Source organism: Pogoniulus pusillus, chromosome 17 (genome assembly GCF_015220805.1).
Source record: "Pogoniulus pusillus isolate bPogPus1 chromosome 17, bPogPus1.pri, whole genome shotgun sequence".
In the NCBI taxonomy this organism is placed as follows: domain Eukaryota; kingdom Metazoa; phylum Chordata; class Aves; order Piciformes; family Lybiidae; genus Pogoniulus; species Pogoniulus pusillus.
Genome location: NC_087280.1, coordinates 16,133,214 through 16,156,626, shown reverse-complemented (window position 1 = coordinate 16,156,626; position 23,413 = coordinate 16,133,214). Strand labels below are relative to the sequence as shown.

General features: G+C 47.3%; 1 long non-coding RNA gene across 1 annotated transcript; it reads right to left on the bottom strand.

The window, feature by feature from the left end:
• Positions 1 to 103: 103 nt before the first annotated feature.
• LOC135182715 (uncharacterized) lies at positions 104 to 7,855 on the bottom strand. The gene is made up of 3 exons (XR_010305281.1): positions 7,798 to 7,855; positions 480 to 591; positions 104 to 343 (listed from the first exon to the last, which is right to left on the bottom strand). It is a non-coding gene; the product is annotated as an uncharacterized LOC135182715 (long non-coding RNA).
• Between the last annotated feature and the right edge of the window lie 15,558 nt (positions 7,856 to 23,413).

The window sequence follows — 23,413 nt, the reverse complement described above, 5'->3', positions numbered from 1 at the left end:
ACACTGCTATTTCTAAACCAATGCTCTCTGCTATTTACCGAGCCTAAACCACAATATTTTACCAAGTGCTCCAAAATCCAAGACGCATTTTTGCAACTCCAAGTCAGTGGAAACTTAGCAGTTTATTTTTCCCTTTTGGAAACTAACCAGTTCCTATTTTTATCCGGGTTAAAACCCACAGCGTCACCCATCAGACTCCTGCAGGCAAACATTTCTTCCACCCTTTGCACCAGAACTGCCAGGCTTCCCCCCCAAAAATCAAACAGTGAATCGTTACTTTGTGACCCCCCGAGTCATGATTCCGAAATGGGAATGGAAAATGCCGTGGCAGGAATACAGAGATCTGTCAGGAAAGAAAACCAGGCAAACTATTAAAGTACATTTCATCTTGGGTTGCTGGATATAAACTAATCTTTCTTAGAGGTCTGGATGAAAGAGGCTGGATTATCCCCTGTCTGACTACTCCATTGTTTTTATACCTTCCTCTGCAGCATCCGGCGTTGGCTGCTCTTGGAGACAGGATGCTGGACCAGCTAGACAGAGGCTTTCATCCCACACGGCAGCTTTGGTGCTTGTATAAACGGGCTCAGTCTGTAAAATATATTGAAAAACATTTTTATAGGAACTGGTTTCTGTCTTCCATCCTCAAAGGATTCCTTCAAGCCCATCAGCAATTTTGCTTCAAAGGCTTTCTCCTTCTTTTAACCCTTCAGTTGCCTGATGGGAGTAGCTTGTGCCTTATAGGCTCCAGATAGACTGGACTGACCAAAATCAGAACTTTAGGTGTGAGGATACTTGAGTTTGTAATTGATGCCAGTAGTATCTTACCAGCTCTCCTCCAGATAGACTAAACTGTCCAAAAACAGGACCTCAGGTGCAATGGAACTGGAGTTGATGCTCAGTGCAAGCAGTCTCCTACCAGACCTACTGGTGGTGGTATCATCACACAGACAACCTCTGTGGGAGGTGAGCAACAAACTCGTTTTCTGGTCCAAAAGCCATCACTCCCAAGCAAGCATGGCAGGCACTGAGCTCTTGGTTGTGTTGGAGAACCTGGGCTGCTGTGTGGAGTTCAGCAGTCCATCAATGGAGTGTTTGTTGTGCAAAAGTTATGTTTCTTCATTGACTCCTCCATGTCTTGTTTCATAGAATCATAGAATCAACCAGGTTGGAATAGAGCTCCAAGCTCATCCAGTCCAACCTATCACCCAGCCCTGTCCAATCAACTAGACCATGGCACTAAGTGCCTCATCCAGTCTTTTCTTGAACACCTCCAGGGATGGCAACTCCCTTGGTTGTTGTCATTTTCTCCTGCTCTCCATGGGACTTCTCTGACAAGGCAAGGATGGAGGATCAACGAACTCCAAATCTTTATCAAACTACTACAGGTTAAATTTCTTCTGAGTTTGTTTTCTAAGCTTAGCATATCACTCCATTCCTGTTTTCTGTGGCTCTGGTGGGGCTCCAGCCCTGGTGCACACAGGGACCTTCCCAGCATTTTCCAGCACCAAAAGTCCTCCCTTCCTACTATGATGATGTGGGGCTAAATGCTGAGAAGTTTCACAGCCGAGCAGGAGCTGGCAAAGACCCAACATTTTCTGGTTCCAAGCCTGCTTAAATAACCCTTGAATGCAGAAAGGGCTCCACTGGCTAAATATTCCAGCTTTTAGTTAAATATTCAAGATATTTTCATCAGACGAGTGCTGTTTTACTCTGGTTCATCTCATGAAGTCCAATCCACCTTGTCCATTGAAATGACCAAGATCATGGAGAGATGCAGCAGCAATGCAACACAGGAGGGTGCCAGTAGCACCTTTGGGTGCTTGGCTGAGGAAATGCATCTCCTCATGATACTTTGTGAACCAGCATCACCTCTAGTGCACTGGAAACTCTCCCATCACCTTTTTAGTGCTTTTAAGAAAAGAAAGAAAGAAAGAAAGAAAGAAAGAAAGAAAGAAAGAAAGAAAGAAAGAAAGAAAGAAAGAAAGAAAGAAAGAAAGAAAGAAAGAAAGAAAGAAAGAAAGAAAGAAAGAAAGAAAGAAAGAAAGAAAGAAAGAAAGAAAGAAAGAAAGAAAGAAAGAAAGAAAGAAAGAAAGAAAGAAAGAAAGAAAGAAAGAAAGAAAGAAAGAAAGAAAGAAAGAAAGAAAGAAAGAAAGAAAGAAAGAAAGAAAGAAAGAAAGAAAGAAAGAAAGAAAGAAGAACATGGTGTGAAAGTTCATTAAAGGCATTGGAAAGATGTTTTCCATCCAGTCATGCTCTAATCACAGTCCCAGATGATTAAGCTGATAAGAGCCCCACACTCAGTCCTGGAAGTGCTAATTAGTGATAAAGTGAATGGATTCAAATTATTGCTTCTTTATCTGTCAGGAAACAGCTCTGTGGGCTCTCTGGTGCTGGACACAATGGTGTCCTCAGCCCAGATGCCTCCATGAGTGATAGGGAGAGCTTTGAGCTCAGCCTGACTGCTCTGTACTTCTGATTACAGGCCATGATGATGTTTTGCTTTAAGAGGTTGAGCAGCATGCCAGCTCTAGAAATTGCTTTTTCCAAAGTATGTAGAACTGTAGAATCACAGACTGGTTTGGCCTGAAGTGACCTCTAAGAGTCAGCTCATTCAACCTTCTTTCAGTAAGCAGGAACATCCCCAAGTAGGGCAGGTACCTCTGAGCTCCATCAAGCCTAACCTTGAATGTCACCAGGGATGAGGCCTCCCTGGGCAACCTGTTTCAGCTTTACACCACTCTCAGAGTAAAGAACTTAGCTTAGGAACACCTCTGCCTCTGATTTTGGCACCAGACATCCCAATCCAGCACCAACCACTGTGGTCACAGGATCACAGGTTGTTAGGGGTTGGAAGGGACCCGAGGAGATCAAGTCCAATGCCCCTGCCAGAGCAGGACCATACAATCTAGCACAGACCACAGAGGAATGCATCCAGACAGGCCTTGAAAGTCTCCAGAGAAGGAGAGCTCTGGGGAGCCTGTGCCAGTGCTCTGTGACGCTTACGGTAAAGAAGTCCCCCCTTGTGTTGAGGTGGAACCTCCTGTGCTGCAGAATTGCCCCTTGTCCTATCCCAGGGAGCAGGTGAGCAGAGCCTGTCCCTGCCCTCCTGACCCCCCAGCCCTCAGGTGTTTATAAAGATTTATTAAATCCCCTCTCAGTCTTCTCCAGACTAAACAGCCCCAGGTCCCTCAGTCTCTCATCATAAGCCATGCCCTCCAGTCCCCTAACCATCCTCATAGCCTTCTGCTGGACCCTCTTCAAGAGATCCCTGTCCCTCTTAAACTGGGGAGCCCAAAACTGAACGCAGTGTTCAAGATGAGGTTAAGATGGTCACCCATCTGAGGTCCATATTCACTCCTGGCTATTGCTTTTCCCCAAAGGACATAGAGGACCGAGGTAAAAGCAGCTCAGATGTTGGCAGCTGCCTTTAGATGTCAGCACATCCACTACAAGCCTCAATATCCCACAGCCCAAAGCAGCTCATGAGCAAGCAGAAAGAAAATACTGGGGGGGTTTTCCTTTAAGCTCTTTATCCCAAGGAAATGGACAATTTGCAGCCACACGTGTCTGTGAAGCCTCCTCTGGTGACTTCTGAACTTACGGCTGATTTAAACCAAATTGGGGCTGGAGTCTCGCGGGGTTGCTGGATAGAGAGCGCAAAGAGATGCTGGGGCCCAGCAGAAGGAAGTCAACCCGCAGCGAGGAGTCAGGGGACAAGGTGTAGGAAGCCACGCTCCATCAGTGCCTCTGATTGTGGAAAAATGTGTCCCAGCTGTCCCTAAATTTCTCTGCCTTGGAAGCCGGAGCTGCAAAGAGATGGCACAGAGAAGTGACCACTGCTGTGACTTTGGGTTCGGTCATATTTACTGAAGGAAAGGGAGCAGTCATGCCTCCAGCAATGCACTCCTGCCTGTGAGTGGGGTGCAGGCTGGATGCAGCCTGCTCATGAGATCTGTCCTCTCTCTGAGGAGGAAAGTGAGAGACCTGGGAGAGTTTAGCCTGGAGAAGAGCAGACCGAGAGGGGACCTTCCCAATGCTGATCAATAGCTAAAAGGTGGGGGACAAGAGGCAAAAATCTTCTCAGTGACAGAACAATGGGCAACAGGCACAAACTGGAACCCAGAAAGTTCCATCTGAACAGGAGGAGAAACTTCTTTGATGTGAGAGAGATGGAGCCCTGGAGGAGGCTTCCCAGAGAGGCTGTGGAGTTTACTTCTCTGAAGAGATTCCAAATCTGCCTTAATATTGTGATCCTGGGCAAACTGCTATGGGTCACCCTGCTTTGACAGGGAGGTTGGACTAGATGGTCTCCAGAGGTCACTTCCAACCCCCACCACGCTGGGATTCTCTGGTTCATGCTATGGCATGGGGCACCTGCATTTTCATTGTGCTACACTCAGCAACCTTCATATTTCAGCTGGAACACTTTGCTTCTGTAAAGCTTTGAAAACCTGAATTTGGGGCTTTTGATGCTTGAATTTTCAGTTGTAGACAAACTGACCCCTTGTGAACCAGAGAAAATAAGAAAGTGGGAAAAGGCACCCCTGGTTCGTGATGGGTGATGGGGAGTGAATCCTGTATCTCCTGCCGAGCTAGAGATCAGGTCACAGCACAAGCTCTGCCAACCTCATGGAAATACAAGAAGCTGTCAAGCTTGAAAGCCAAACCAAGTCACAGCAGGAATGCTCCATCCAACTCACCAGTTCTCATTTTTTTGCTACCTCGACAGCCTCTCCACATGGCCAAGTGAGTGGTGGAAACCACTCCACGCTCTGCGGCACCCTCAGCATGGGGCTCCATGTGAGCTGGAGGAATTGATCCTTGGCTGTGTGGGTCCATCAGCCAGGCTGTCTGATCTTGGTAACAGGTGATGGCAGCCACTGTGATTGCTCCCAGTTTGAAGCCAAGGGGGAAAAGGAGTGTGGAGTTTATTCCAGCCCCTATGCTGCCTTGGAGCCTCCAGATATGGGCTACAGTGGGAATATTGAGGGAATGCAGATGTGTGAGCGGAGGATTCGTCCAAAGCGCTCCTGGGTGCTCTCAGAGCCAAGTGTACTATGATCAGCTCTGGAGCCTTCAGCACCAGAAGGATGTGAACTTGTTGGAATGGGACCAGAAGGGGCCACAACAATGATCTGAGGGCTGGAAGCCCTCTGCTGTGAGGACAAGCTGAAAGACTTGGGATTGTTCAGCCTGTAGAAGAAAAGGCTCCAAGGAGAACTTCTGGTGGCCTTTCAGGACCAATGAGTAAGATGAGAACACAAGTGTATCTGGAGACCAGGAACGCTCACGTGAGGGTGGACAACCTCAAAGCACCAGAAGTGCTCCAGCTCCATCTCAGATGATGTCCCCATCCCCAGAAACACATCTTTCTGCAGTGCAGCATGTAAGGCTGATAGCCCAAATGCCCATGAGTGCTCCTGGGAATCAGAGTGTGAGGGTCAGTTTCTTCTCCCAAGGAGCATATAATAGAACAAGAGGAAGCAGCCTCAAGTTGTGCCAGGGGAAGTCTAGGTTGGACATGAGAAATTATTTCTTCCCCCAAAGGGTTGTTAAGCTCAGGCTTAACAGGCTGCCCAGGTCAGTGCCAGAGCCCCCATCCCTGGAAGGGTTTAGAAGCTGCGTAAATGCGGTGCTGAGGTACACAGCTCAGTGGTGACCTGGCAGTGCTGCATTAACAATTGAGCTTCATGTAGTTAACAACTGAGCTTCATATAGCTCAACCAAAACAATTCTATGATTCTTTGCCCAGGGCTTTGCTGTGGAGGCTGATGGCAGAGCCACCACGATCTTAAAATAGCCTCTTGGGTATGATCCCCCCATGGCCATGGAGCACCAATGGCCTTGGGCTGAGCCGAAAACTCAACAGCCGCCTGAGATCCTGCACAAGGGGAAGTTAATCTCTAAATGTGATTTCTATCTCTGCTTCCTGGGTTGCAGATAAGGTCTCTCCAGGGCATATAGAATTTGAGACTGTGGTTTCTGGAGCTATAAATGTAGCACCACTGTGTTTTCATTAGGGCTGAGGACAAATACGTTGACTGAAACCTTATCTCTTTACATTACCCTATTGACTTTAATGATATGAAGTCAGCTGGCTCAAAGAAGTCTACAGAGGGTGACCCAGCAGCCGTGATGAGGTTTCTGCAGCTCAGATGCATCGTGTCAGGCATGTGCAATAATGCACAGTGGAGTGACAAATGTCTGAGGGCCACATTAACACGAAACACAAACAAACCCTGTGCCTCGTTTGCAGATCAGACACTTTCTAACCCAGCACAATTATGTCAGATGGACAGGGCCTGGAGCAGCCTGGTCTAGTGGAAGGTGCCCCTGCCCATGGTAGTGGGGTTGGAACTGGATGATCTTTAAGGTGCCTTGCAACCCAAACCTTTCTATGATTCTACAATTTCTCTGCTCAGCCACTCTTGATAAGCGTGCACAGAGAACCATCAGCAGTGTTTAGTTAGGAAAAAGCCCTCCTAATTAATTACCCAAGGCCCTGAGAAGTGATAAATGAGCAGCTTGAAAAGAAAGAGCTGCATATGTCCCACACATTTCCATACAGGTGGGAAAACCCTCCTTTTTTTTTTTTTTTTCCCATCTGGCTGGATAAATTGTTAATAGAGCAGCCCAGCAATTTAAACTTGCCCTTTGCTGCACAAACAAAGCCCAGTTCTCCTCAGCAGAAACCACACATAAGAGCAAGGGGATACCAGGGGATTACGCCGCGAGTCCGCCGTGTCGGAGGGAGGCGGCTGCAACAACAAAGAGCAAATTCATGGCCGGGGTCCTGCCCCATATGAGGTCATTTTCTGTTGAAGCTGGGCTCATTAGTCCATCCGGCTTGTTGATACAGCTCGAAGTGTGGGTGACAAGTGTGACTGGGTTGGCCGAGCTAGGCCTGCCCACCACGCCCGGCTCGCAGAGATTCATCATTGTCTCTCTCTGGGAACGGGAGCCTTAATTGCAGACACTGCGCCAGCCGCGCTTTCCAGCCGCGTGTCTCCCCAAGGTCATTTCTGTCCCAGAACCATCAGGTTTTGACAGGGGATTGTTTAAACAACACGGGAGAGGGTTATGTGGGACAATAAGGGAGAGGGCTGGGTCACAGGACTTCATTAGGTAACTTCCTCCGAGTGGGAGGGGGTGGGTTTGGCTCTCTGCTCTCTCCACTCTAGCGTTTCGTAGTAGGTTTGCTGATGATGTGGATTGATGTGTTGGAGGTAACGGAGATGTGGTCTGGTATAGTAGCAGGGACTTGTTGGAGGAGCCAAGAGGCAAATGTAGCCAAAATTTAGAGGGAGTCCAGTGGGGGCTATGAGGATGGTGAAGGGACTGGAACGTCTCTCTTATGAGGACAGACTGAGAGATCTGGGACTGTTTAGGCTGCAGAAGAGAAGACTGAAAGGGGACCTTATTAATGTTTACAAGTATCTGAAGAGTAGGTGTCAAGCAGAAGGGGTCTGGGCCTTTGCAATGGTGCCCTGTGATAGGATTAGGCATCATGGATACAACCTGGAACACAGGAAGTTTCACCTCAACACGAGAAAAAACCTATTCACTGTAAGGGTGCTGGAGCGCTGGAACAGTCCACCCAGAGAGGTTGTGGAGTCTCCTTCTCTGGAGACTTTCAAGACCTCTCTGGATGCACTCCTGTGTGGCCTGCCACAGGTGATCCTGCTTTGGCAGGGGGGCTGGGCTTGATCTCCAGAGGTCCCTTCCACTCCTCACCATCCTGTGATTCAATGAAAACAAGGAGCAACAAAATATAGGTGTATGTTTTGCACTTACCTCTGCAGCCTTCAGTACCATCCTCCTTCTGCTGGAGCAATCCCAGGCTGTGTTTCACCACCGAGCTTGAATTAATTTGTTAACTAACATGGAGAAAATCATTTACATCTACATCAGCTGCTCTCCCCTGCATTGCCCACATCATCCCAAGCAGCTGGGGTAGCTTTTTGGTGGCCACAGGCAATGCTGAGCTCAGAAAATTAGACTAGATTAGATGAGCTTGAAAGGCCCCTTCCCACCCAGATCATCCCATGATTCTATAAAAGCCTTGCTTCGCCAAAGCCAGAGGGAGGGGATTTCGAGCCCAGGTCTTCCTGCCACTGTGACGGGGCAGCGTTAGGAATGACAGACTGCCACACACGGACACTGCTGGGAAAAGGCCACGCTTCATTTTAGTCTCAGCAGAAGGTTTGTTCACCCAGAAGCCCTTTTGGGGGAGCTACTTATTTCCTAATGCTGCGCTAATAGCAAAATGACGCAGGAGTCTGGGGATAAAGAAGGCAAACTGATTTCCTACCGCTCTGAGCACAAAAGGACACGGAGAAGGGTTTCAGCAAGGAGACTGGGAGGGGGGAAGGAAAAAAAAAGAGAGAGTTTATTTTAAATAAAGATTACCAAAATAACCTACTGTCAAAGCTGATGTGAAAACCATTAAATAGTGATTTGGGGTAATTATGATGGCGGGTGAGCTGAGGGCTATCGGACACAATCACAATCAATCTTTCTGTCTGGATGTCTTAGCCCCAGCCCTCACTTCTGACTCCAGCCCCACCTTCTCCCTGCTGAAATGTTCCGTTTAAAGAGTGGCTGCATGACCACCACAGCCACCAAGACGGAGCGTGGAGGGAGAAACCTTCTCAGAGTGTGCCTTCCACAGCCATGGCACCCCTTGAGTTAATAATGAGCGTGGTGCCTCGCTGCCACCAACTGCCATTAAGCAATGTCTCTCCAAACGAGGAGCAGATGGCACCATCATGCTTGGCTGTGCTGAAGTTTTATGAGCGTGGTGGATCCTTATTTACTAAACTGGCAGGACTGAGTATGCACCCAACACTTAAAGAGAAGGACATCAACCAGCTGGATTGTGCTGTGATCATCCACACAATGTGCTTCTCCTCTGGAGAACCCTAGAGTTCCAGTGTGATAGGGCTTGAAAGGGACCTCTGGGAGTCATCTAGTCCAACCCCCTGCTAAAACAGGGTCACCCACAGCAGGCTGCCCAGGACTGAAGTGATTTGTCTTAACATCCACTGAGGGGTCATGTCTTGTCTCCTCCTCATGGATGAATCACTGACTACAGGAACCTGGCTGCTCTAAACCAGGTTTGCCAGCTAGCTGTAAAATCAGGTTTCAGACGACTTGCCCACCTCACTGGAGAGCGCTGTGAATGTTGGAAGGTGCCAGCATAGCAGTACTGTGCTTCCTAAGGGAGCATCTCTGGGGATTTTAGGTCGATGTGAGTGATGGAAATGTCTCTCTGCCTCAGTTTCCCACCCTTGAGTGGGACCTGAGAGTATCTGAGTTGCTGTAAGCAAACGACTCTCTGGAGCAGGCTGCCCAGAGAGGTTCTGGAGTCTTCTTCTCTGGAGACTTTAAAAAGCCACCTGGACTTGCTCCTGTGTAGCCTGTCCTATGTAATCCTGCTTTGGCATGGGGGTTGGACTTGGTGATCTCCAGGGGTTTCTTTCAACCCTCAACACTCTGGGATTCTGTGATGATGTGTAAAATGCTTTAACAAGACCCAAAGATGGATCTGCAGGAAGCACAAAGGCTTCTGCTCAAGTAGCCCTAAGCAGCTTCTCCTGTGTTCTCCTGAGCTAAAAACCCCTTTCCAACCCTCTGTGTTGTTACTTTCTGGGTCCAGATTAGCCACAATCTGGCCTGGATCACAAGAACTGCTCCCTAAAAAGACAAAGTGAGCAAATGGCAGCCAGGATCAGGAGGGAGATGCCCAGAACCACTGTCAACAGTATCAGGGAGCTCATTTCTCCTCCAAGGAAAGTGGGGGCTGGGGATCAGCTTTGCATAAAAGATTGTTCTGAGGAAGATGTGGAACATAATAATTAATTTGATTTTTGTTTGGAAGGGGGGGGGGGGGGGGGGGGGCAGGAGCTGGCTTGAGAGCTGAAATTGCCTGATTACTGCCAGCACATAAATTTCTCCTAGAAAATGTGGCTGCAGTTTATCCTCATCATATTCAACTTTGGGCAATGAAAATACTTCTTGCTATTTATTTTGGCTTCTCTTGCTGTTCCAGCGTCTGCAGAAAGATGTCATGCATGAAATGCTCCCCTATAGTTTGACAAGTTATTCCTTATGCTCGCTAATTTGTCATGAAGAAAAATGACAAGAAACACCAGATACCCCAGGAAGGTCTCTGCTACGAGCTGTGCATCATTGATGAAAGAGTGAGAAGTGCTGGAATTGCTTCATCTTCGTTATTTTAATGTGTTTGTTAAAGGAGAAAAGTCTCCCGACCCGTTCCTGCGCTTCTCAGCTCTGACAGCTGGAATCCTGCCTCTGTAAAACCTCCATAGGTTGTGATGTAGAGTTTGTACAAGGCAAAGCTGCTTGGCCAACCCGAGCTGTTACATGGATGTTCAGCCAAAAAATGGCCTCTACCTGGCTCTGGGTGCTGCTGGTCGTTGGAGAGGGGGGACACAATTAATGTTATTATAGCAAGAATGAGAGGTTCCAACCAAAACAAAGAGGTTGGTGGATAAGGCAGTCTAGAAGATGTGAGTACAGTCCCTGTCCCAGCTCCAAGTAACTCCTCAGCTGGGGTCATGTGCTGGGTGCAAGAGACAGCAAGGTACCTCGGCATGTTGCTTGGGGATAGGAGTAATAGGACAAGAGGAAACAGTGATAAGACAAATGGAAATAGCCTCAAGTTGCATCAAGAGAGGTTTAGGTTGGACACAAGAAACCATTTTTTCCCCAGAAGTGTTGATGAGGCCTGGAACAGGCTGCCCAGAGCAGTGGTAGTGTCCTCATCCCTGGAGGAATTTAAAAGCCATGGAGATATGCCACTGACGGGCAGGGTTTAGTGGTGCACTTGGCAGTGCTGGATGAATGGTTGAACTTGACCTTAAAAGGTCTTTTCCAAACAAAACAACTTTGCAATTCTGTTCTATGGTTAGTCCATGTTGCCTTAAGGAAGAGCAGGAGTGATGCTATGGAGGTTAAATTCAAGCTGAATTCTCCACAGATACATTCTTTAAGCTCTTGAAAGACCTGAGGAGATAAGATCTGAGATGAGCAGATGTGTTGATGAGATGATGGGGTGAGAGGGGAGATTTAGGGATGTGCAAACCGCTGGAGAAACCACTGTGAGAAACATCAGATGTTTTGAGTGCAACAAAAAGAGCTGCTTTGTACAATGATCAGTGTTACAGCCTGCTGGCAAAACAACAGAGTGGTGGCCACGCAGGATTTGGAGCAGTGGTGGCAGAGTGAGGCAGATCCATCTGCCTCTGCAGAAAGAGAATGTGGAGGAATGGGATAAGTGGTATTTTAGGGTATTTTTGAGGTTGTGTTCTACATCTGCTTCTGCTTCCCTACCACCCTCTGCCATGTGGCATCAGCTTCCCAAGGCACTGGGAATCTCTTCTAGAAGTCATTAAATGGGATTTTGGAAGTGAAGTACATAACCTGAGTGAGCAGTGTCTGATAGATACTTCAAGGCTTGATAGTTCAGAGCTTCCACTCCAAAGCAGTAGTATCATAGAATCATAGAATCAGACAGGTTGGAAGAGACCTCCAAGACCATCCAGTCCAACCTAGCACCCAGCCCTATCCAGTCAACCAGACCATGGCACTAAGTGCCTCATCCAGGCTTTGCTTCAACACCTCCAGGGATGGCAACTCCACCACCTCCCTGGGTAGCCCATTCTAATGCCAGTCACTCTCTCTGTGAAGAACTTCCTCCTAACAGAAAACTGGGATTTAGGTACCCAAAGTACACAGTTTCCCTGCACGTATCAATGCATGCCCTAAAGCATGGAGCAAACTTAGGGATGGAGCTGTGAGGAGTTGCCTACCAGCTTCCTAAGCTGCTGGTGGGAATGGGGGTGAGGCTTTGCACAGAGTCATTTACATGGTAATTAATAGAGTCTGTGCATGGTGAGGAAGGAGGGCGGGGGTCACCCTGAGGAGCTGCTTCATGTCCCAGCACACTCAAGGGGATCCCTCATGCTCGAGAGCAGGGATGGAAGCGGAGCCCCCAAATAGCTTCATTTCCGCAAGGACTTCCCCAAACAGATGGGATAAAATTGCTATAAAAAAAAAGAGGAATCCCAAGACAGGAAAATATAATGAGCTACAGGCAAGGGGAAAAATAGCTGCTGAGGGATATTTATGCAGCACGGGGAGCAGACAGATCAAATCAGAAATTCCAATTAAGCCCATAATTTATTTCAACGGAAATAATAAAATTGGAGATGGGCCCAAGTGGCGAAACTCAGATTGGGCTTCTGGTCCAAATGGTGTGCTTGGGCCAGGGCCATGGCTAGTAATCTCCATCCTATCACAAGGGACAGTATAGACCCTGCATCCACAGTGAAGTTCCATTGTTTCTTTCTGCCTGGTTTGCTCCCCAGGCATCTCTGCTTGGGTGTGTTTTATCACAGGATCACAGGATGCTAAGAGTTGGAAGGGATCCAAGGAGATCGTTGAGTCCAACCTCCCTGGCCCTGCCAGAGCAGGACAATACTATCTAACACAGATCACAGAGGAACACATCCAGACAGGTCTTGAAAGGCTCCAGAGAATGAAACCCCACAACCTCTCTGGGGAGCCTGTGCCAGTGCTCTGTGACCCTTACAGTAAAGAAGTTCCCCCTTGTGTTGAAGCAGAACCTCTTGTGCTGCAACTTACACCCATTGCTCCTTGTCCTATCGCAGAGAGCAAGTGAGAAGAGCCTGTCCCCCCTCCTGGCCAGCTCTCAGATATTTATGATGCTCTCTGGCCTTCTCATCTCATGACCATGATCCCTGTGAGCTAACGGGATGATGCCACCACTGCAGATGTAATCAGGCTCACCAAAGCATCAACAGTAGCACCCAAAGCCCTTCTGCAAGGCCAGCAGGTTGCCCTTCCTTCACCAGCTGCTGGCCTTGCATTTCAAAGCACTGCACCTCCTCAGGAGTTCAGTGTTTCACATGAGCCTTCCACAGCACTTGTGAGTCATGTTTTCCACCTCCCATTACTTACCGTGGTGCTTTCAGCCAAGGTACTTTATGGACCAAAGGCGTTGTGATTAGAAATGTCTGTTTTCAATACTGACAATGTCCAATGCTCAAGCCCTCCATTTACAAAATGGGGGAAAGTATTTTAAACATGTAGATCAAAATTACAGTCCAGCTTCAGCGAGTCACTTTTTGGCACAGCCGCTGCATTTCTCAGCCAAGACTTGCAACCAAGATTTCTGCTCCTCTGTTTTATTGATTTCTTTTTTCCTTTCCAAGAGCACAACTAGCCACTTAAAACCAAACCCAAAATTAACTCCTAAGCAACTGCTTCAGCTGTGTCCTTCAGGCTTGAGTTTCGTGTCTCCCTAATAGTGTGGTGGTGGTTGCTCATTGACCATGTGAAGCTTCTCAGTTGCTCCAAATTGTCTCAGGTCCTCTACAACTGGCTGAGGCCAGCTAATGGTTCCATTCTAGGTGTCCTTCAGCAGTCAAGGTTTTTTCTCCAGGAGCAAATATGAGTTTCTTAAATATAAAGGTCTGAACCCTGTGTAAATAGAGGCTTATCAGTATCTCAGCATCTCTTCTCAAAGGACCTCTGAGTTTCTCACATGTAGCCTTTAACACACTGCATAATTAAAGGGAGATCACAGAATCACAAAGAAATATCCAGGTTGGAAAAGCCCCTCAGGATCACCAAGTCCAACCTATAACCCTACTCTATAAGATTCACCTTAAACCATATTCCTAAACACCCTCAAACACATCCAGGGTGGGTGACTCAAACACCTCCCTGGGCAGCTCATTCCAGTGCCTGAACACTCTCTTCAAGAATAACTTTTTCCCAATGTCCAGTCTAAACCTACCCAATCTCAGCTTGAGGCCATTCCCACATGTTCTGTTTCCAACTACCTGTGAGAAGAGCCCAGCACCAATGATAGCTGCAAACATGAATGTCTGCATTTGCAGCTGGTAGAAAAAGAAGAGACTGTGAAACACTATTTGCACTGTATTTGTGCAGGGCTTTTGTAACAGGAAGATTCCATGAGGCAGCAGAGGTTGAGGTGCTGAGATTGGAGATGGAATATACTCAATGATTTGCCACACAGAAGATGTGTCACCCCACACACACAGTGTAAAACACAACTCTATCCTGCAGTTCAGGGGTTTTCCAGGCTTCTCTGCTCTGTTTTGACCTTTGTGGCCTTAGGTAGTAAAACCAGGTATAGACACTCCCTACATCCATCCTCTGCTCAGGGCAGGACTTAACCAAATCAAACAGAAAAGGTGTGTCTGTGGCCGAGTTCAGCTACCAGGTTAAGCAGCCAGGTTAGCCCTGAACAAGAGCTTTGAGCAGCAGGACTAAGAGGATAGTGTGTGACCTTCTGAGTTTCGTCTCTTGGTGGCTACAGGGTGTGGTTCAAGGTGCACCACAAGCAGCAGAACTTGGCTGGATCCCAGTGGTCCTCACCCCGACAACCAGCGTGTAAATCTCCCCTTCCCCATCCCGGTGGTGACAGCTGCACACGCTTCCCAGGCTGATGGTATATGACAGGTCTGATGTGAGCAAGGGTTTTCATTTACACCATCTAGCAGTTAGCAGCAGATGGGACCATAAGATCAATATACAGTCCAAATAATTAAGAATCGTGTTTTTAATGGTGCCTTTTCAACAAGCATTTCAAATGCGTCTTCAACCAGCCGTGCGGTTGTTGATCTAGCGAGCAGTTGCAATGCATTTCCTTCAGAGGGATGCAGTGAAACTGCAGAGAGACTGCTCCAAACAAGATGGGCAAGTTGCAGAGGGTCAGAACTTTCCAGCCCCCACTACTGAAATTTACCAGACCAGCTCAGACGTTGTGATGGTTTGGGTGTTACCTGCCCCACACACACTTGAGAAAACGACCCAGACTAGACTCAGCGGCTGGAAGTTAAAGAATGAAGCACAATATCCAAGCAGGTATTTACAATATATACAGCTATACACAAGTTAAAAGGTAGTGCAGAAACACAACACTCCTCCCAGAAACCAGAGTCCCCAGGAGGGGCTCTCAACCACCCTTCCACCTCTCTACCTTATCCCAGACTTTGCCTTATGTTCAAGGTGGGTTTGGAGAATCAGCCAGGGGGGGGTTAGGAAGTAGCAGGATTAGTTAGCAAGCTAGGGAGAAAAGTGCAGGCAGCCAGAGCCAAAGAGCAACTCTGTTATCTGTGTTTGTGTTCTTGGTTTTATACATCTCAGCAAGCCTATGAGTGAAGTAGACATCACCATTGGTTCCTTTTCACAGTCTATCATCTAATTCCTCTCACTAAATTATCCCAGCTAGGCTCAAACTAGCATAGACATCTTTGTTATCTATGTTTGTGTTCTTATACATCTCAGCAAGCCTATGAGTGAAGTAGACATCACCATTGGTTCCTTTTCACAGTCTATCATCTAATTCCTCTCACTAAATTATCCCAGCTAGGCTCAAAGTAGCACAGACATCTTGGAAATAAGATGGAGCTGTATTTACAGCAAGGCAAAATCACAAGTGTTTATACACAAAATATTTACAAGTCCATACATCTCTATACAAATCAGAAATCACACAGAAATCCAAACTCTCCTGGACAAAGGAACTGCCCAGAAGGGGCTCAAAGCTACCCCTTCTTTCTCTCTTTCTCCCTCTCTATCTCCCTTCCCAGCCAGAAACCAAAACAACAGTCCACAAAGCTTGCTTGTTATTCATTACTGGAGAGATATCAGAGCAGAGTGAAGAGGAAGTGAATAGGGAAACATCCCAGGACAGAGAGTGTGGGGCAAATTGTTGACATTTCAGCTGTTTATCCCCCTCAGCACACCAATGGATGATATAGACTTCATCATTGTTTTTCTCTTCACAACCAGTGATCTATTTTCTCTCATTAAAATATTCCAATTAGCCTCAAACCAGCACACAAGTGCTTTGTGCCTGAGAAGGCTTTGGGCAGTTGTTCCAGGTTAAGCCCAGCTGGGTGAGGGAAGTGGTCTGGAAACATGACCCCAGGTGTCCCTGGCCCCTCCTGGGAGGAGGACCACCCAGGTCAAAGTTTATCCCACACCCACTTCCCATCCACAACCCTATTTAAGAGGCAGATGAGTTCCTGCCTGTGCCATGTCTGCCTGCTGCTCCCAGTAACCATGTGGCTGACCCCACTGCCTCCTGAATCCAAGGACAATCCATCTCAATCCAGCAAATCCACTGCTATACAACTTGGGTTTGTATATGTATCTATTCCCTTCCCTCACATCTCTGTAACCTTCCTTTACCTTAAGTTCCTTTTATCTGTTGTTAAATTTACCTTTTACCTTCCACATCGGTGCAAGGCTGTTCTGTGGGTGGTTTACCCCCTTTTACTCTTCTACCTAATTTGGGGAGGTTTCCTAAACTTTGTTCCATTGGGCTTTCCAGGAAAGCTTAAATGGCAACAGCAGTGTTGATGAGGGGTCACTGCAAACCATCACTGTGCAGATGGGTTGTGATACCCAAGAGATTATCCTGCTGGGTAAAGTAAAACACAATTGATTTTATTCTTCTGAAGGTTTTGGGATTTCTCCTTTCAAATATTATGCTTGCAGATGAATCCAACTGTTTTCAACTGTTCTAGTCCTCATGGTGAGCTCCCCATTGGGCAAACTGAGGCACAGAAGCACTTCAGGATGTGGTTTAAAAGCCATGCTGGTGCTAGGTTGACAGTTGGACTCAATAATATTAGAGGTTTTTTCTAACCAAAACAATTCTGTGGTTCTATGAACCAGGTTACACAAAGGGAGCAGAAGCATTGAGCTCTCCTTGCCTCAAGGGGACACAGTCTCAAGTTGTGCTGGGGGTGGTATGGGCTGGAATTTAGGAGGCAGTTCCTCACGAAGAAAGTGATTTGCCATTGGAATGGGCTGCCCAGGGAGGTGGTGGAATTGCCATCTCTGGAGGTGTTCAAGAAACGACTGGATGGGGCACTTAGCACCTTGTTCTAGTTGATGGACAGGGCTGGGTGACAGGTTGGGCTGGATGATCTTGGAAGTCTCTTTCAACCTCGTTGATTCTATGATTCTTTTTTCCTTTCCTTGAGGTTTAGACTCAGGAGGACCAAAACCCATCCCCAAAGTGGTATTATCTCCAAACATTACAGCACAGCATGATCTGAGCAGCCAAGTTTTAAACTCAGTGAGGTAGATGTTCCCTGACATCAGTGTTCTCACTCAAAAAGCTGCAGTGAAAGGTCCTTAGGGCTGCTCTTTTAGGCTGAAAATCAAGCCTGATAACCTGGGAGCTTGGAAGCTGTCTTGTCACCTGATACCCTTCCCCAAGCCCACAACAGGATGCTTGGATATGCAAAGTCCCTGTCTGTCTCTGGGAGGTGATTGTGTGTCTCCAGATGCAAGCAGTGCTTGCATGGGTGGTAGGAAAGATTTTTAGGAAGAAGTTCTACATGGAAAGGGTGATTGCCCATTGGAACGGGCTGCCTGGGGAGGTGGTGGAGTCACCATCCCTGGAGGTGCTTAAAAGTAGGCTGGACAAGGCACTGGATGCCATGGTTTAGTTAATTAGAAGGGTTAGGTGATAGGTTGGACTTGAGGATCCCTAGAGATCTTTTCAATCTGCTTCATTCTGTGATTCTTTGAAAGATGCTTTCATGGGAAGGGCTGGGAAAATGCTTCCCCTTGGCCATGGGATTGTTTCCCCCACAGCAGCCTGCTGCATGTGTGCACCAAAGGCTTTGGTTTTGGGAGAGAAGGAGCCACACGGGTGTCACAGAGCCAAAGAATGGTTTGGGTGAGAAAGGATCTTTAAAGATAACCTAGTCCAATCACCCTGCAGTCAGCAGGGACATCTGCAACTAAAGCAGAGCCCAAACAACCTGGCCCGGAATGGTTCCAGGGACAGGGCATCTAACACCTAGCTGGGCAACCTGGGCAGTGTGATTAAGAAAGAAAAAGGCTGTATCCATTTACTAATGTAATTTTGGGAGGTCATTTGCACACCCTCTGGTTGGAACAGAACAAAAAGCCACGTCCAGATGTATCCAAGAGGAGCCTGTGCAGGTGAAGTGGTCAGAGTTGCCACTGGTCCCATGGGTCCAGTTCCCTGGGAAGTTAGGTTGTCCCACCCAAACAGGCTCAGCCTCAGGTCGTGCCCTGCCATGGGTGCTCACATGCTTGGAGAGCAGTGGGGAATCAAGGGCAGCATCCAAGCTCTACCATCTACCAACACAAGTCAGACCGTGAGGCTGCCTGTGTGTGCCTACTCCCCATCTTAATTTATCTTACATGTGGCCACATCCTTCAACCCATCTCCACACTCTTCTGTTTGTGCAGGTAATGATGATATGGACTCATTTATGCAAGATTATCCTTTTATCACATTTCCAGCCTCATTTATGAGGCTCATGTTTTCCCCCCAAGGGCATCATCAAGTGAGTTAAGTTGTACTATTTGCCTCCCGCAGTGAACTGGCAGGAGCCTACTTCATTGACTGATGAGGGCTGCTGCCTTTGCCAAATAGGGTCTGTGTGATGGATATTTTACTTGTGAATATTATAGCTGGAAATTAGCATGTTTATTGAGGTAGAATGCATTTGTTTACATTCTGCTACCCATGGTATTACCTTTTATGACCTGAGTTATTTAGCTGCAGATAAGGATAAGTGCTCCCCATCTGGGGGCAGGGAGAGAGGAGAGGGAGGGGGGAAATTAATGAACTACTAGGTACCAAATTATGCCTTAAGTAAGTGATAGAGACGCCTCTTCAGGAGCTGCCCTGATCCCCTCCTCTGGGCTGGACCTGCCTGAGCACAGTGTGGTGAAACGAAGGGATTCAGTTCCATTTTACCTGCAGCTTTACCTATTTTTGCCTACCAAGAAAGAGACTTTCTGGGGAGGTAAACCATCCTATCTTGCTTGAAGCATCCAGGAGAACTGAATAGTGTAACAGGAATATTGAATGGAAAGATCTTGGGGTCTTAGCCCACTCCACAGAGCAGTTCTCCCCTTCCCAGGTTCATTTTAAACCAGAGTAGGGTAGATTTGGGTTAGACACAAGGAGGAAGCTCTTCACAATGAAGGTAGTGAAATATTGGAACAGGTTGTTCAGAAATGTGGTGGAGGCCCCATTCCTGGAGACATTCAGGATCAAATTTGATGGAGCCCCAAGCAACCTGCTCTAATTGGTGTCTCACCCCTGCTCACTGCAGGAGGATCTGATAAGATGAGCTTTGAGGGTCCCTTCCAACCCAACACTTTCTATGACTCACCATTCTGCTGCCTTGCCTACAGAGAAAGAACCAGGGTGTAGCCAGGCTAAACAATCAGAAGATCAATGAACTTTACATTCCTAAGGCAGCAGCAGGAGCTAAATGAACCATTCCTCATTGTTAAAAGCTTAAAAAAATATCTAAACCTCAGTTTTCAAAGCCCAGTGTGGCTTTCAGCATCAAATGAGAGAGTAAGCAGCACAGTGCTGTGCTTTTGTGCCATGCCTTGAGCTATGGGTGGGTAGATGTTATCCTTCTCTATATGCTCCTATACGTTTTCTCATGGATGGCATTCATCCATCCTTGTTGGCATTGTCTGCAGGCTCTGTCTAGCACAGAGGCTCTGACTCTTATTCCCTCCATGGCATGTGGTCCTCCTCCACAGCGAAGATGCCAATTCATTGGCAGGTGTCAAGCTCCTGTGGGATGCTTAGGGCTGGAGGGAGCCTGACCAGCACATTTCAGAGCAGACGTGGTTTCCCCAGCCAGGGAAAGCTTAGGTCTATGAGATGGTATATAAAGTGACCCTGATTGTGTCAAATTTCCCTTAAAAGGGTCATTCCTTGCTTAGTTAAAATGCTGATGGCAAATTCATTACGTATATCACTTGGATGCTGAGCTGACTGCCAGCCCTACAGACATTGGATGGTTTTGGTCAGAAGGGACCTTTCAGACCTGTCATTACCCCAGCACTGCCAGATCACCAGTAAACCATGTCCCTGAGGAGCACGCCTCTGCAGTTTTAAAACACCTCTAAGATGGGACTCCATCGCTTCCTGGTCAGGGGCTTGACAGCCCTTTTGGAGAAGAAATTTTTCCTCGTGTCCCATGGTGCAACTTGAGGCTGTTTCCCCTTGTTCTGTAACTTGGGAGAAGAGGCAGACCCCCATCTGGCTCCAACCTTCTTTCAGGGAGCTGTAGTAAGTGAGAAGGTCTCTCCTCAGCCTCCTCTTCTCCAGGCAAGCAGGGTCTGCAAAGCAAGGCATTCCTAAAGCCTACAAAATGGATGCTGTGCAACACATTTAAACCCATACATCAGATCCTTTGGGAACACAGGCATGTTCCTTATAAGTTCAGAAACACCTGACAGGAACTTGCCTGGGCAAGTAGAGGACTAGATGTGGGAGTGGGCACCCCACTCCTGGGCAGAAGGTGTCTGTGGAGTTACAGATGAAGCTTGTCCTGCAGCCTGTGTCAAGATGTCATTTCACTTTCAAAGATGCTTGCCAAGCTCTCTTTCACTTGGTGCATGGCTGCAGACAAAAACATGTTTTCTATCAGTCAATGAAATGCTCTTTTTCAGCAAACCTTGGCTCTAATTTTTATGGCCTTTAAATATCTATTATCACATGAACAGAAGAGAAGGGAATTGGAGTCATGTCAGCTAGAGAGCAAAGAGGAGGCTTCAGCAACAGGCAGAGCTGGTGCCAAATCTCCCATTGTGCTAGTTCATGGGCTGCATGGGACAAATGGGGGCCAGGAAATCCTCATGCCACCACCAAGTCCCATCTGTCCTGGCCTGTGGGATGAGACTGAGCTGACACTCACGTCCTCACCTCCATTTAGCATCTATGCACCCATACATGTTAGTGACATGGTGGTCTTGGCAGACTTGCAGCTGCCACCATTTCTTTTTCAAGAAGTGATATCTGTGGAGAGCAGTAACAGAATCATAGACTCGTTGAATTGTTTCAGTTGGAAAAGACCTCTGAGATCATCCCGTTCAACCATTGACCCAACACCACCACAGCCACTAAACCACATCCTAAAGTGTTATATCCATACCTTTTTTGACTACCTCCAGAGTGAGGATACACCACCTCCCTGGGCAGCCTGTTCCAATGCCTGGCCACTCTTTCAGTAAAGAATATTTCCCTAAGATCCAACCTAAACCTCCCCTGGCACAACCTGAGGCCACTTCCTCTTGTTCTATCACTTGTTAGCACTACACCCATCAGCATCCACCTCTCTTACTTTGCTTACCACGTTAATTTGCTGCTGCGTGACTCTCCAGGGTGAAATGGAGACAAATATGACTTCACTCTCACAATAACTAGTAATAAAAATGATGATTGCCAATATCTGGGAGGCACACACTTGTGAATCGTAAGATGGAGTGAATTAACAGCTTGAAAAATTGTCAGCCCTGCTAGAAAGTAAAGCTGTAAATGTTGGGATTATTTCCCCAGTCACAACACTGTCAGCAGGGGGTGGCACAAGCAGGGATGCTCTCCAGCCTCCACAAGAAATCATCACCCCTCTCCCTTCACCATGGGCATCTGTGGGGCTTGGCTGGAGTGTTTAATAGGTGGCAGATGTGGACATGTTATGCACTGCTGGCTGTGAGTGTGGAAATCTGCTTTCTTAGGTCGAGACTGGGACCAGCCCTGGGCTAGGTGTGTGTGACACCATCAATGGTGACTTGATATCCACAAAGTAATTTCTTCCAGACCTTTTTCCCAACCATTTGGCCAAAATGTGATGATTTATCTTGGTTCTGTGACTCTTCCTTCTCTCCAAGAAAGCCATCAATGTTCTTGTTCTACCTACTGACTTCCTCTCCTCCACCCCTTTGACTTCCTCTCCTCCAACCCATTGCCTCCCTCTCGCCATCTCCATTGACTCCTTTCTCATCCCCATTTACTTCCTCTCCTCGTCCCCATTTACTTCCTCTCCTCATCCCCATTCTCTTCCACTCCTCATCCTGCCTTTGGCCTCAAAGATATCGTAACATCATAAATTCTGGGGGCTAACTGTGCATTATGCAGCAAATATTCAAAGCAAACTGTTTGCCCAATGGGCTAAACTACATTTGCATGAAGTGTTCATTGAGCACTTATTCATAACCTACAAGTTTTCAATGGTGGATAATTTGAATGTTTGCTGCAAAGTGCAGCATGTGCTGAATTAATGACTCATTACAGATATTTCACTGAGCTCTGCTGTTGCAGGAAGGCTTTGGGGTTTTTTTTTCCTTCCATTGCACCTGTACCATTCCAGCTACATGCAATGCTTAATTTCTGCAAATTACTCCTACTAGAGCAATATGAAATACAACTAACTTGGGGGAAAGAGAGGTATGTTTTAATTAAATCATCTTGCAATTAGTCCTTGAGTGATGAGGTAAGGTGTTTTATTTCTGTGAGAGTGGTACCAAACCACCCAGGAGATGTGCAGAGAGGGAATTCCAGAGTCCAGAGGAGGGCCACGAAGATGCTCAGAGGGCTGGAGCAGCTCTGCTATGAGGACAGGATAGGAGAATTGGAGCTCTTCAGCCTGGACAAGAGAAGGCTTCAAGGAGATCTTGTAGTAGCCTTCCAGTATCTGAAGGAGGCCTACAAGAAGGCTGGGGAGGGACTATTTACAAGGTCTTGTAATGACAGGATGAGGAGTAATGGGTTCAAACTGGCAGAGGGGAGATTTAAACTAGATGTCAGGAAGAAGTTCTTTCCAGTGAGGGTGGTGAGACATTGGAACAGGTTGCCCAGGGAGGCTGTGGATACTACCTTTCTGGAGGTGTTCAAGGCCAGGTTGAACCAAGAGGTTTCACAACCGCCCTGGCCAACCTGTTCCAGTGTCTCACCACCCTCACTGGAAAGAACTTCTTCCTGACATCTAGCTTAAATCTCCCCTCTACTAATTTAAACCCATTACTCCTCATCCTGTCACCACAAGACCTTGTAAACAGTCCCTCCCATTAAAAAAAAACCAACAACAAGCAAAGAGTATGACTTGAATTTGGGGGTTTGACTTCTGTTGGGTCAGTGATTCTGTGATCCACAACCTCCCTGGGCAACCTGTTCCAACGTTGATTCTGTGATCCACAGCCTCCCTGGGCAACCTGTTCCAACGTTGATTCTGTGATCCACAGCCTCCCTGGGCAACCTGTTCCAACGTTGATTCTGTGATCCACAGCCTCCCTGGGCAACCTGTTCCAACGTTGATTCTGTGATCCACAGCCTCCCTGGGCAACCTGTTCCAACATTGATTCTGTGATCCACAACCTCCCTGGGCAACCTGTTCCAACGTTGATTCTGTGATCCACAGCCTCCCTGGGCAACCTGTTCCAATGTTGATTCTGTGATCCACAACCTCCCTGGGCAACCTGCTCCAATGTCTTACCACCCTCACTGGAAAGAACTTCTTCCTGACATCTA